The sequence below is a fragment of the Amblyraja radiata genome, chromosome 8, assembly GCF_010909765.2.
Source record: "Amblyraja radiata isolate CabotCenter1 chromosome 8, sAmbRad1.1.pri, whole genome shotgun sequence".
Classification (NCBI taxonomy): Eukaryota; Metazoa; Chordata; class Chondrichthyes; order Rajiformes; family Rajidae; genus Amblyraja; species Amblyraja radiata.
Genome location: NC_045963.1, coordinates 61,913,222 through 61,928,212, shown reverse-complemented (window position 1 = coordinate 61,928,212; position 14,991 = coordinate 61,913,222). Strand labels below are relative to the sequence as shown.

General features: G+C 41.3%; 2 long non-coding RNA genes across 2 annotated transcripts; one reads left to right on the top strand and one right to left on the bottom strand.

Annotated features, from left to right (window-relative positions):
- The first annotated feature begins 272 nt into the window (after positions 1 to 272).
- LOC116976296 lies at positions 273 to 14,581 on the top strand. The gene is made up of 3 exons (XR_004412921.1): positions 273 to 493; positions 760 to 982; positions 14,571 to 14,581. It is a non-coding gene; the product is annotated as an uncharacterized LOC116976296 (long non-coding RNA).
- On the bottom strand, positions 3,808 to 6,203 carry LOC116976295. The gene is made up of 2 exons (XR_004412920.1): positions 5,702 to 6,203; positions 3,808 to 5,409 (listed from the first exon to the last, which is right to left on the bottom strand). It is a non-coding gene; the product is annotated as an uncharacterized LOC116976295 (long non-coding RNA).
- Positions 14,582 to 14,991: the final 410 nt, after the last annotated feature.

The following is a 14,991-nucleotide window of genomic DNA, read 5'->3' as shown; positions in this document are numbered from 1 at the left end:
CTTTTCTTTGACTCTTCTCACTTTTTCCAAGTTAAAGGTGAAACGTGTAGCTATGAGTACTCACACATCATACACACAACTCACAGCCTTTTTGTCAGTTGTTGAATAATCCAGTGTTCCCAATGTACACTGGCATCCTCCTCCAACTCTTTCTCCGCTAAATGATAACTCCGAGAGGCTGCCTATTGCACCCATGCAAAACTTGTTGATTTCATTATCTTCATCACTGACTTCCACAATGCCCTCAAATGCACCTTCACTTTCTCTGATGACTCTCTTCCCTTTCCTGATTTCTCTGTCTTTCATCAGGGACAGACTATTGACTGACGTCTACTACAAACCTACCAACTCCCAAGGTTATCTGGACTACACTTCGTCCCACCCCATCACTTACAAAAACGCTATCCTCAATTCCTCCGACTCAGCCGCATCTGCTCCCAAGATCATGATTTCCTTTCTAGGACATCGATGATGTCCTCTTTCTTTAGTAAATGTGCTTCCCCCCCTCCCCCCTCCACCCTCCCTACCCCCCCCCCCCGCCCCGCCCGTTCACGCGCGTCCCCTCTAACCTCATCTACTTGCATTTGCAAGTTCCCGATGTGGCCTCCTGTAAATCAGCGAGATCAGCATGGACTGGGCGACCATTTCTCTGAACACGTGTGCTTGGTCTGCCTAGGCCTACTGGATTTTCCAGTTGCTAACCATTTTAATTCCCCTTCCTATTCAGCCTATTCTGTCCTGGGCCTCCTCCTTTGCCAGAGTGAGGCCACATGCAAACTAGAGGAAAGATAAGGTTCACTTCTTAATAAAAGGAGGGTCAATAGCCACATTGTACTTTCTTGTTCTCTGAACTGTTTACAGTCAATCAGATTTATCCGACGGGGGTGATCTTCAATCTTCACGGCGGTTGATGTTGTTGGTAGCACTTGGTACAGTTCCTTTCAACACAGTCTCAATTTCTTCCGGTCCCAGTACCTTATCAGTATGTATTCTGACAGTATGGACTCGTCTCTGTGTTCAACTGGTAGTGGCTTCTGTGCCTCTCGTACCTGGGACTGCAGACCTGGCAATAATTGCTGTACATACATAATTAGTTAATCACTGATGGCCTGTAGTTGTAACTTCCACACGTATGTAGCCCGGGGTCACCCTCATTTCGAGGACTGCCATCTTCTGGTAGGTGCATAGCAAGTCCTGTTATGAATTCAAAAGGTGTTAATCCTGTCTCTCTAGCTGGGGTTGTTCTGAATCATCAGAATGACTGAGAATACCGTAACCCATTCCTGTCCAGTTTCAGTCAAGACTACTTAAAATCTTTAGTGTCCTATTCATTCCCTCCACTAATCCAAAACTCTGCAGGTGGTTTGGAAATGTGAAATCAGTCTTCAGAAGCCTCCTTCATCACCTTCCCTGTGAACTTGTTCCTTGATCCGAGTCTATCTGAAGAGGGACCCACACAATATTATCCCTTCAATTGTCCAAATACGTTTCTCCTCCCGAATCTACTTTATTTCTCACTTTTACCCCTCATTGTGAGTTTCCTCAAACCCCCTTTTGTAAGCTGATGTGGTCTGGTCTGATGTGATCAACTAACACAATATTGCATGGACCTTAATTTGTCCCTTCACAGCACATGCTTCAAGCCTCCGCACATTTGTTTGTCTGGATACAGGAACCTGGCTGTTCATTTGCATTCTAAAAGACAAACACTATGATCACATCAAAGCAATTGAGACAGGAAACCTGGCTGCTCATTTGCATTCTAAATGACAAACACTATTATCACATCAAAACAAGCTTCCCAAAAGAACTCAAACTCAAAATCAGTAATCCATAACTTCGCCAATACCCTTAAACCCTTTAAAAAATAGATCAATCATTATTAGGAAAAAACAATTTAAAAATCATTCCCAATTGTTCCAATCTATCTGCCCAAATTCACAACCTCAAATTCCTAGCATAAATTCACACCTATCACAATTTTCCCAAATAAACATTTTCTTTTTCTCTGCGATATTGACATTTCCAATCTCATTTACCACTTTAATCAGGATGTCAAAAACATCCAGGTCTCTTTTTGAACTCTTAAAGAGACACTACCTCTTAAAACATTTTTATTTCTGTGACATTCACTCAAGTTTCCACACCTCATTCAATACACTAAATCTCACAGATATTCACACACTTTAAAACAATACAATTCTAATTCAAAAGTAACACAATTATACACAACTTCAAGGAAATTATTCAAACTCTTAAAACTTTTATACACCCAAATACACTCATAGGTTTGCCCACCATTCCACACGTGATGTACTGAATTAACATGGAATTTTCACAAAGGAAAAGGCACCAATTAGGTTTTGAAATTGTATCTCCATGGTTTTCCCTCCTTACCAGCATTCGTAAGGTAGTGTATATGATATAAGAATGGACAGAAAAACAACAGTTACACAAACTTTTGCGAAGGGGTTAGCCAGAGCCCTGTCAAAGAGTCAATGGCACCGCCATCTCGTTTCCAAACTTCGTGCTGAGCGCTAAGAGGCATCCTTCTGTATTAACTACACATCACCCATGTCTTGGCAAGACCGTTCTGTTTACTAGAATCTTTGCTTCTGTGGGGACCAATGTGCAGAATTTGGTGCTTTGGCAGAGGCAATGGGCGACAGTAGTATCCTGTCTCAAAGGTACTCTGGCTCTGGATTGTTTAACTCTCTCACTGCTGGATTCATTAGTGCTCTTCCTTCCTCTTCTGCATCAGCCCTTTCTCCTCTTTTTTCTCATCTTCCTTTTTAGTCTCCGAGTCGCTATTTGTTCCCCATTCCCCCAAATTTGTTCCTTATCCCCCCCCCCAATCTTCCATAAAACAGTGTCGCCATGCCAGACAAGGGGTCCCCAGGGTTATTTCGTTTTAGCGCCCTTTTTTTTTAACCAATTGCTTAATCTGCGACTCAATCAAGCCTTTTCTTTTTCGGCCTTTTCCTGTTGTTTTATCATGCCAGTTACATTCTGCTTGTAACACATTCCAATTCTTAGGTATACCATCCTTTTTCATCTTTTCTGCCTTTTTAACAGTTTTTACATTCCATGTTCCAGGATTAATCTCCCAAACGTTTGTGGTTAGCTTATAACTTAATATTCTTTAGTGTTTGTTACTTTTAGGATTCAAATAACACATGTTGGACGGGCGTATAAATAATTTAATCCAAATTATTACCCATAGCAGCGAATCTCTGCTCAGCCCAGCTACTTCTCAACCTAGCCGCGAGTCTCTCTCTGCCCAGCAACTTCTCAACCTAGCCACGAGTTTCTCTCTGCCTGGCTACTTCTACTTTCCCAGTAGTAAAACACCTCACCAACTACTTTCCTGATAGCAAAATCTCTTACCAACAACTTTGCTAGTAGCAAAAATATATTAATTTACGACAAACCATTTTAGTTTGCTCTATCCAATCGCCGACTACTCTCTTAGTAGCAAAATACATATTTTACGACAAACCTTTGTAGTAATCTCTATCCAATTGCCGACTACTCTCTTGGCAGCAAAATGCATACACAATTGGTCTTACCATTGTCTGTATTAAGGACCTCGGCGGGGAACCAGATCAACCTCTGACAAACGACAACAGATGTTACCGGGAGTTTCTACGGGAGTCGGTCACAAAGGGTCCGATTGGAGCTCAGTTTTCTCCCTGTCCACTCTGTAGCCTCTTGCACAGTCATCCGTTGACGGTCCCAGCGAGGTCCTGCCAACTATAGGCCAATGATACGGTTCACTTCTCAATAAATAGACAACTCACAAAAAGGTTAGTTAGACCAACTCAAGTTTTACTGATCATCGGCCGGGAAGTGACGAGGATACTCCAGTCAAGTAAGCAACACAAACACTTGACTTTCCTCGTGTCACCACTTCAACGAATAAAGAATTGCATGATATTTTATACTGTGTGTTTGTCACTTAGTCACATTCCAAAGATGTTAGGCATGGTCAGAGATAGTCAATACACGTTACCACAGGATGCGTGTGAGCTTGTCTCATGTCAATTAGTAGACACATTTCAAATGAAATATAAGCTATAACCTAGTCCAGGATTCCATTATATATCTTTTATATATTTAAAAGCATTTAACCTTTTCAGGAACAGCACCTCATATTCTGTTTGGATAGCTTACAACCTAATGGTCTGAACATCAATTTCACTAATATGAAGTAATTTCAAACAAATCCCACCCTTCCTTTCCCCCAACCAGACATGGACCTATTTCTCCCTTCTCCCTTCTACATGCATTGCTTCCTTTGGCTTCACAATTTGTAACTCTTTGTTCGTTCACGTTTTGTCCTCTTCAAGTTTTGTCCTCATCTCACACCTTTTTTTATCTCTGGCCTTTGTCAAACCATCTGCCTGTCAACCAACCCGCACCTATGTTCACACACAAAGCCTGCCATGCTTTGTACTGCCCCTCATCTCTTATAACTTTCTTCCCCCTCACCCCCACAGTCTGAAGGGTCCTGACAGAAACATGTTCACCTATCCATGTTCTCCAGGGATGTTGTCTGACCCACTGAGTTACTCCAGCGTTGTCTTATTTTATTTAAAAAAAACATTCCACTGACTAATAACTACACTGTGATTTCTGCACTGCTGTAATTTCTACATGGCAAAACCAAAATGTATTAAAATGGCCTTTATTAAAATCTGACAAAGTGCACTTTAACCACATGTGATTATTTTCTGTTACAAATCTCAAATTGTGAAGGACAGAGGCAAATAAATAAACGATTTAAGCACTTTGTTGCAGCTTCCCAAAAAACAGATATAGTCCTCAAGTTCATTTGAGGATTGGTACCATATACACCTATCGCATACCCACAAATTTCACAGGATATCACAGCGCATTATGAATCTTTATGGTCAGAACTAACAAGGTCATGAAATTAATTCTAACCAAATTTCAGGGTAAACATGCGTCTACCCCCTTGTACTCTAATTTTATGAATAGATTCTTGGATTAAAGGCCAAGAAATCCCAATTAACAGATGTTAATAAGATTTGAGTGATATGGGATAGTTACTTTGAGTTTGCGCTGGAGTCCCATACTCCAAAGGTATTGGCTGTGCAAGAAGTATACAAAATTATGAGGTATAGATAGGGTAGACAGTCAGAAGCTTTTTTCCCCAGGGTGGAAACATCAGACAGCTTGAAGGCGAGAGGGTTAAAGTATAAAGATGTGTGGGCAAGTTTCTTTAACACAGTTGGTTGCCTGGAACTTCCAGGTGTGGTGATACAAGCAGATTAGAGATATTTAAGAAGGTTTTAGAAAGGTACATGGATATGAAGAGAATTGTGGATCCCTCTAAATCTTTCCTATCCATGTACCTGTTCAAATGTCGTTATTGGATTGCTTCAACTACGTCCTCTGACAGCTCATTCCATATATCCACTACTCCCTGTGTAAAAACGTTGCCTCTTATTTATTTTCCTTCTCACCATAAGAGGTGTAGGTGAGAATCAGACATTAGTATCAAAACATGATTTAGGGAACATTTGGGAACAGAATGAAGACAGAATTAGCTGCTGATAGGAATTAACTGCTGATAGGAAGACGTGAAGCAATTGATAATTATTTATAGTTGCACGTTTTGGCATTATCAGCTGGTATTTATTACCCGTAGTCAGGATCTAGGGAGTTAAGATTAAACCCCATCTGTGGGTCAGGAGTCACAGAACCCAAATTGTGTAGTCGCTCCCCAAAGGTGAAACTGTTGGTCTTCAAACTCACCTTCATTGATACAAAGTTTTAATTCAAGATTTGATCACCTGAATTTAAATTCTCCAGTTGTCGTGGTGAGATTCATATATGTATCAACCCATCCAACTTCTGCAGGTATCTAGTAGCAACCACTATCTTTCTCCACCTATCATTGTAGGAGCATAAATACCACAATGATCATTGTGCTTCAAGGACTTCTTGGAATGAGGAAAATGTTCCCTGCCTTCAGAGAAGCAAGATAAACACCAGAATAAAGTATGTTTAGGTTTAAAAATAACTTCCCTACCCTTGTTTAAAAATGCATCAAGCGCAGGCACAGCACAAAGTGCTGGAGGAACTCGGCAGGTTAGCCAGCATCTGCACAGTAGCGGCACGGTGGCACAGCGGTAGAGTTGCTGCCTTACAGTGCCAGAGACCCGGGTTTGATCCTGACTGCAGTTGCTTGTCTGTATGGAATTTGTAAGTTCTCCCCGTGACCAGCATGGGTGTTGTTCGGTTTACTCCCAAATTCCATAGAAGTACAGGTTTGTAGGCTAATTGGCTTAGTATAATTGTAAATTGTCCTTAGTGTGTGTGTGTGTGTAGGCTAGTGCAAGTGTGCAAGGATCGCTGGTTGGCGTGGACTCGGTGGGCCGAAGGGCCTGTTTCCATGCTGTATCTCTAAACAAAGCTAAACTTGTGAAGGGAATAGATAAGCAACGTTTTAGGTTGGGATCCTTGTTCAGACCCAAAACGTCACCTATCCATTTCCTCCAGAGATGCTGCTTGACCCGCTGTGTTCCTCCAGGACTGTATTTTGCATCTGTACCATTTGTTGGAATGATTTCATTTTAAAAGGGACATTGATAGATTATAGAGCATCAAGTGATGAGAAATATTCTTGGTGCGCATACAATTGAATTTGCATATTTGACAAAGAAAGGATCGAAAATGCAGGATAGAAATTTTCTATAGACTCAGTGTTCAATGTTCTATAGACTCAGGATCAGTTCCTGTGGATTGGAGGGTAGCTAATGTTAACCCACTTTTTAAGAAAGGCGGGAGAGAGAAAACAGGGAATTATAGATCAGTTAGCCTGACATCGGTGGTGGGGAAGCTGCTGGAGTCAATTATAAAAGATGAATTAGCCGAACATTTGGATAGCAGTAACAGGATCGGTCCTAGTCGGCATGGATTTACGAAGGGGAAATCATGCTTGACTAATCTTCTGAAATGTTTTGAAGATGTAGCTAGGAAAATGGACAAGGGAGAGCCAGTGGATGTAGTATACCTGTACTTTCAGAAAGCATTTGATAAGGTCCCACATAGGAGATTAGTGGGCAAAATTAGGGCACATGGTATTGGGGGTAGATTGCTGACATGGATAGAGAAGTGGTTGGCAGACAGGAAACAAAGAGTAGGGATTAACGGATCCCTTTCAGAATGGCAGGCAGTGAATTGTGGGGTACTGCAAGGCTCGGTGCTGGGGCCGCAGCTATTTACAATATACATCAATGATTTGGATGAAGGGATTCAAAGTAACATTAGCAAATTTGCAAATGACACAAAGCTGGGTGGCAGTGTGAACTGTGAGGAGGATGCTATGAGAATGCAGGGTGACTTGGACAGGTTGGGGGAGTGGGCAGATGCGTGGCAGATGAAGTTTAATGCGGATAAATGTGAGGTTATCCACTTTGGTAGCAAAAACAGGAAGGCAGATTACTATCTAAATGGCGTCAAGTTGGGAAAAGGGGAAGGACAACGGGATCTGGGGGTCCTTGTTCACCAGTCTATGAAAGTAAGCATGCAGGTACAGCATGCAGTGAAGAAAGCGAATGGCATGTTGGCCTTTATAACAAGAGGAATCGAATATAGGAGCAAAGAGGTCCTTCTGCAGTTGTACAGAGCCCTAGTGAGACCACACCTGGAGTATTGTGTGCAGTTTTGGTCCCCTAATTTGAGGAAGGACATTTTTGCTATTGAGGGAGTGCAGCGTAGGTTTACAAGGTTAATTCCCGGGATGGAGGGACTGTCATATGCTGAGAGAATGGAGCAGCTGGGCTTGTACACTCTGGAGTTTAGAAGGATGAGAGTGTATCTTATCGAAACATATAAGATTGTTAAGGGTTTGGACACTTTAGAGACAGGAAACATGTTCCCGATGTTGGGGGAGTCCTGAACCAGGGGCCACAGTTTAAGAATAAGGAGTAAGCCATATAGAACGGAGACGAGGAAATACTTTTTCTCACAGAGAGGGGTGAGTCTGTGGAATTATCTGCCTCAGAGGGCGGTGGAGGCAGGTTCTCGGGATGGAGAAAGGACCTGGGGTGGAGAATAGGTGGAGAAAGGACCTACGTCACCTTTCCCACCCATGACAAAGGTCACATCCTTGACCTGGTCTGCTCCACAAATCAACCGGTACTCGACCTCCATCCATGCCTCTTCCCCCTCTCTGATCATAAGCTTATACGGTTCACCATCCCTTCTCCGACACCTCGCCCCCGCTTCCTCCGAGAAATCACCTTCCGTAATCTAAAATCCATCGATCCCCACCATCTCTCTGACGTGCTCCCCACAACTCTCCCCCTGGACTCAACCCATATCTCACCTGATCTCACAAACCATCTCAACTCCACCTTGTCTACCTCCCTTAACATTCTGGGCCCCCTCAAAACAAGAACCTTACGGAGGAGACATCGGGGAACGCGTGCGGGAGTGAAGAGAAACAAGAGGAGGTTGACGAGAACATGGAGAGAGACTTTTAAACCAGCCCTTCCATCTATCACCATGGGAAATGTTCGCTGTCTTTTTTTTTTTTTTTTTTTTTTTTTTTTTTTTTAGAATAAGAAAAAGAAGTTAGATAGTAAAGGATAGAAAGATGTGAAATATATAGTGTGTGAAAAAAGAAAACGAGTAAATGAAAAAAGTTAAGAGAGAGAATAGAGAGAAGAAAAGAAAAAAAGAGGAGATCATTATTTATAGTCTTGACCAACCCTCGTCCAGTCCTGAAACAGTTATTTTTTACAATTGTGTTGCACCATATGATTCCAAAAAAACGACGAATGGAGACCAACTCGTTATGAATTGGTCTGATTTATCCATTAGGAGGAATCGCATTTCCTCAAGATGAGCGGTGTCCAACATACTTGCAATCCACATTTTAAGCGTTGGTATTGATGTACCCTTCCAAAATTTAAGAATTAATTTTTTTGCTATTATTAAACCATAGTTAAGGAATAGATTATGAGATGTGTTCAATTTATTCCCATCTTCCATTACGCCAAATATAATCATTTCAGTATTAGGTTCCATTCTTGTCTTGAATAATTTTGTAAATATTTCAAAAATATCATTCCAAAATCTATAAAGTTTTATGCAGGAGACTAAGGAGTGTGTTATAGTTGCCTTTTGGGCTAGACATTTATCACAAGTGGCGGATATATTTGGATAAAATTTGTTCAATCTTGTTTTTGAGTAATATAATCTATGTACAATTTTAAATTGAATTAAATTATGTCTTACATTAATTGAACATTTGTGAATATATATCAGGTATTTTTCCCATTTAACCTTCGTAATTTTTATCATTAGTTCCCGTTCCCACTCTTCTCTAAGTACCTCTGTCGATGGTAGGTCTATATTTAGAATACTATTATATAAATATGATATTAATTTTTGTGAGTCAGCTTCAATATTCATTGCCTCTTCCAATAAGTCAGGAGTTACTTTTTGATATCCTTGTATATATTTTTTCACAAAATCGCAAATCTGAAGATATTTAAAATATTGGTTGTTTTTCAATTTAAATTTTAATTGTAATTGTTGGAATGATAGTAAGTTTCCCATTTCATACATATCCCCGATCCTTCTAATTCCGAGACTTTCCCATTGGTTATATGTCTTATCAATAAGAGATGGTTTAAATAAAGGGTTATTCGCTATTGGCATTAACAGTGATAGATTTCTTAATTTTAAAGATAATTTTATTTGTTTCCAAATTCTTATTGTACCATATATAATTGGGTTCTTCTTATATATTGTGTTATTCAGTTTTTTTGGGGAGAAGAGGATCGTTCCTATATTACTAGGATGGCAATCCTCCTTCTCCATTTTTATCCATTCTGTCTGTTGGGTAGCACTATCCAACCAATAAATCATATTCTTAATATGCACTGCCCAGTAATAATACATAAAATTCGGAAGTGAAAGTCCCCCGACCTCTTTTGGTTTACATAAGTGTTTTTTTGTGATTCTATGTGATCTATAGTCCCAAATATAATTAGTAATATTAGAGTCTAATTTTTTTTAAAAGTATTTTGGTATATATACCGGTATAGATTGAAATAGGTATAGTAATTGTGGTAGGAAGATCATTTTTATTGCATTTATTCTACCTAATAATGATAAGGGAAGTGTTTTCCAAAATTTAATCAACGTATTAAGTTTATTTAATAAAGGCATGAAATTAGCATTGAATAATGCTTTATATTTTCTAGTAATCTGAATACCCAAATATTTAAATTTTTCTGTTGCGATTTTAAAGGGGAACTTCAGTAAGTGTGTAGGTTCTTGAGGTTTTAATGTCATGATTTCACTTTTATTCCAATTTATTCTATATCCAGAAAAAGACCCAAATTCCTCTATTAAGTTTAATAAATTTGGTATGCTCGTTTGTGACTTTGTAATATATAAAAGTATATCGTCTGCATATAATGAGATTTTATTCTTTGAGTCTCTGGTATTATAGCCCTGAATATTCGGATGAATTCTTATACTTTCAGCCAGGGGTTCTATCATAAGGGCAAATAGCAGGGGTGATAGTGCACATCCCTGCCTATTACCCCTTGATAGTTGAAATTTTTGAGATAACATGTTATTAGTTAAAATTCTTGCCATCGGTTTATCATATAATAATTTTACCCATCTTATAAAATTCTCTCCCATATTAAATTTTTGTAGTACTTTATATAAGTATTGCCACTCTACCTGATCAAATGCTTTCTCTGCATCCAAAGAAATAATTGATATATCTTCTTCCTCTACTTTATGCGAGTACATTATATTAAACAGACGTCTCAGATTATTAAATGAGTATCTTTTAGGTATAAACCCCGTTTGATCAGGGTTTATCAATTTACTAATATATTTGCTTAATCTTCTTGATAAAATCTTTGCTAAAATTTTCTGATCTGTATTTAAAAGTGATATAGCTCTGTACGAGCCCGGATCTTCTAAATCTTTATCTTTTTTTGGAATAAGTGTAATAGTTGATTCTGTTAGTGTTTCAGGTAGTTTGTTTTCTTTAAAAGCATGGGAGTATAAATTAAATAAATAAGGGGTTGTTATCTCCTGAAATTTTTTATAAAATTCATTATTAAAACCATCTGGTCCCGGTGTCTTACCATTTTTCAGCGATTTTATTGTTTCACCTATTTCTTTGATTGTAATTTGAGCTCCTAATTCCTCTTGTTCCAAAAGGTCCAGTATTGGAAGATTACAATTATCTAGAAATTTTTTTATTTTACTATCTTCTCTTTTAATTTTAGATGTATATAAGTTTTGATAAAATTGGGCAAATCTATTATTAATATCTTTAGGTAGTATTAGTAATTCTCCTTTCTCTGATTTAATTTTGGTTATAGTATTTTCCTTTTCTTGTTTTTTCAATTCGCTGTCTAACGAACAAATTAGACGAATTAGACGAATTAGAAACCCTGGTCAGGTACCAGAAAGTGTACCGGGAGAGCAGCATTGTTAGCCTGACAGAGACGTGGCTGACGGAACACACGCCCGATTCTTTGATCAGTTTCACCGGCTTCAGGTCGATACGAGCAGACAGGGACACCGGAGCGAGCGGTAAGCAGAAAGGTGGGGGGCTTTTACTGCTCGTCAATAACAAGTGGTGTAACCCTAATCACGCTACTATCAAAGAACGGATATGCAACAAGGACATTGAACTCTTAGCGGTTAGTTTAAGACCTTATTACCTACCCAGGGAGTTCACTGTGGTGGTAGCCATTGTTGTTTATATTCCTCCATCTGCCAAGGCGGAAGTCGCGTGTGACGTGCTGCACACCACTATAGCGGGACTCCAGTCCAAGTACCCAGAGGCGTTCATTGTTGTGTCTGGAGATTATAACCATGTCTGTCTCTCTAAGACTTTGCCCACCTTTAAACAGTATATTGACTGTACAACCAGAGGTGATAAAACGCTGGATCTCTTGTATGCAAATGTCAAAAATGCATACAAATGTACTGCGCTGCCCCCTCTTGGTCGATCAGACCACGACATGCTACATCTCTCTCCCTCCTACACACCAGCTGCCAAGAGGTTGCCTGTCACCATCAGAACATCAAGAGACTGGTATCCTGAGGCAGATGAAGCCCTGAGGTATTGTTTTGAGACAACATATTGGGATGCGTTCTGTGAGGAGTATGGGGAAGACATTGACGGCCTAACAGAATACATTACCCATTACATCAATTTCTGTTATGAAGACATCATGCCACCCAGGGTAATTCGTTGCTACCCTAATAACAAACCTTGGATTACCAGCAGCCTGAAGGCCTTACTAAATGAGAAGTAAAAGGCTTTCAGGGAGGGCGACAGGAATAAAAAGCAGTGGGGCCTGATGACACCAGCCCAAGGCTACTGAAGACTTGCTCTTCAGAGCTGTGTGGTATATCAGCCTAACATCAGTGTCGATGATGCCCTCATTTACATGCTGCAGAGGGTGTACACACATTTGGACACTACTGCTGCATCTGTAAGGATTACTTTTTTTGACTTCTCAAGTGCCTTCAACACAATTCAGCCCCGACTGCTAGGGGAGAAGATGGAGAAGATGAAAGTGGATCCATCACTGGTACTGTGGTGTTTGGATTACCTTTCCCTCAGACCACAGTACGTGCGCCTACAGAACAGTGTCTCGGGCACCATCTTGAGCAGCACAGGGGCTCCACAAGGAACTGTGCTGGCTCCGTTCCTGTTTACCATCTACACAGCGGATCTCCAATGTAACACCAACAGCTGCTTTTTGCAGAAGTTTTCGGATGATACAGCTGTTGTCGGCCTCATTAAAGGGGGCAATGAGGAGGAGTATAGAGACATAATAAGTAACTTTGTGGAGTGGAGTGCACACAATAACCTCCATCTTAACACCAAAAAAACAAAGGAGATAGTTGTGGACTTCAGGAGGGGGAGGAGGAGGACTCAAGCAACACCAATCACCATTAAGGGCACTGAGGTGGAGGTGGTCGCTAATCACAGGTACCTTGGGGTGCAGCTTGACAGTGAGCTGAACTGGAAGTGTCATATGGAGGCGGTGTACAGGAAGGGACAAAGCCGACTGTACTTTTTAAGGAGGCTGAGGGCATTTAACATCTGCCAACCCCTACTGTGCAGTGTCTACCATTCAGTGGTGGCCAGTGCTCTGTTTTTTGCTGTGGCCTGTTGGGGAGATGGCGCCCGTATAGCGGATAAAAACAGACTGGACAAGCTAATCAGGAAGGCCGGCTCAGTGGTCGGGGCTGAGCAACGAACGGTCCAGCAGGTGGCAGAGGCCAGAACTCTGAACAAACTAGGTTCTATAATGACCAACCCCACTCACCCACTCCATGCCCTGAAGGTGATCAAGAGCAGCATCTTCAGTCAGAGGCTGATTGCACCAATGTGCAAAACTGAGACATAGGAAGTCCTGTTTACCAGCTGCTATAAGGTTATATAATGCGCATAAATAACTGCACTTTTTTTTAAATTAATTGTATTTTAACTTGTATTTTAACTTGTATTTTAACTTGTTAAGTATGGAAGCCATTTGAGGAAATGTGTGGTGTTATGTCTGTCTTGAAGCTGTCGTGGCACTGTAATTTCCTGTAAAGGATTATTAAAGGTATAATCAATCAATCAATTAACTTTTAACACATCTTCACCCTGGTACACACCTGCACTTCGTAAGTTGAAACAGACTGGTCGCCGACTTGAACGACTCACAAAGAAATCATCTCTCACAGTCCACCATGAAGCTTACAAACTCCAACTCACTGCCTACAAAGATGCCCTCATTGCTGCAAAATCTGCCTACTTCTCCTCCATATTCACCGACCCCTGCCTAAACCACAGAACCCTCTTCTCCACAGTGGGCAACCTCCTCAAGCCTCGAGCCAACACTCTCCCTACCTCTACTCCGGATCTCTGCAACTCATTCCTCCACTTTTTCGCTGATAAAATCAGCACCATCTATCAATCTTCATCCCCTGTACCCGACTCCCCAGCATCTACTCCACCACCTACCAAGGCCCCTCCTTTCAACATCTCCACTGACTACCTTACCCCTCCTCCACACTTCTTCCTCTCCCAGTTTGACCTGGTCACCCCTACTGAAATCTCCAAACTCATCAGCTCTTCCAAACCCACTACCTGCTCCCTCGACTCTCTCCCCACTCCCCTGCTGAAGTTCTGCCTCCCCGTTCTCTGCCCCTACCTCACTAATCTCTCCAACTCCTTTGTCCCAAGGAATTGTCCCCTCCGCTTTCAAAACTGCTGCTGTCACACCAATCTTAAAGAAACCTGGTCTTGATCCCTCCTCTCTCATTAACTACCGCCCAATCTCAAACCTCCCCTTTCTCTCAAAAACCCTGGAGCGTATCTTTGCGTCACAACTTCATTCCCACCTCCTTGCGTATAACCTATTTGAACCCCTCCAATCTGGCTTTCGCCCCCTCCATAGCACAGAAACTGCTCTCCTCAAAGTCCTCAATGACCTCCTCACCTCTGCTGACACTGGTTCCCTCAACATCCTCATCCTCCTCGACCTGAGTGCAGCCTTCGATACAGTGAACCATAACATCCTGCTTACCAGACTTGGGAACCTTGGCATTGAAGGTTCTGCACTCAGCTGGCTCTGTTCCTACCTTTCCAACAGGTCCCACCATCTCTCTCCATAACCACACCTCTGCTACAGCCACACTCACTCAAGGCGTTCCCCAAGGTTCCGTACTCGGCCCCCTCCTCTTCATCATCTATATCCTCTCCCTTGGTCAGATACTCCGCCACTTCAACCTGGACTTCCACTGTTATGCCGATGACACCCAGATCTACCTCGGCACCAAATCCCCCCACAACCCCCCCCCCCCTCTCCCATATCAACTCCTGTTTGTCAGCTATAAAAACCTGGATGCAACATAACTTCCTCAAACTCAACAGCGATAAAACAGAATTCCTCCTCATAGGCTCCAAAT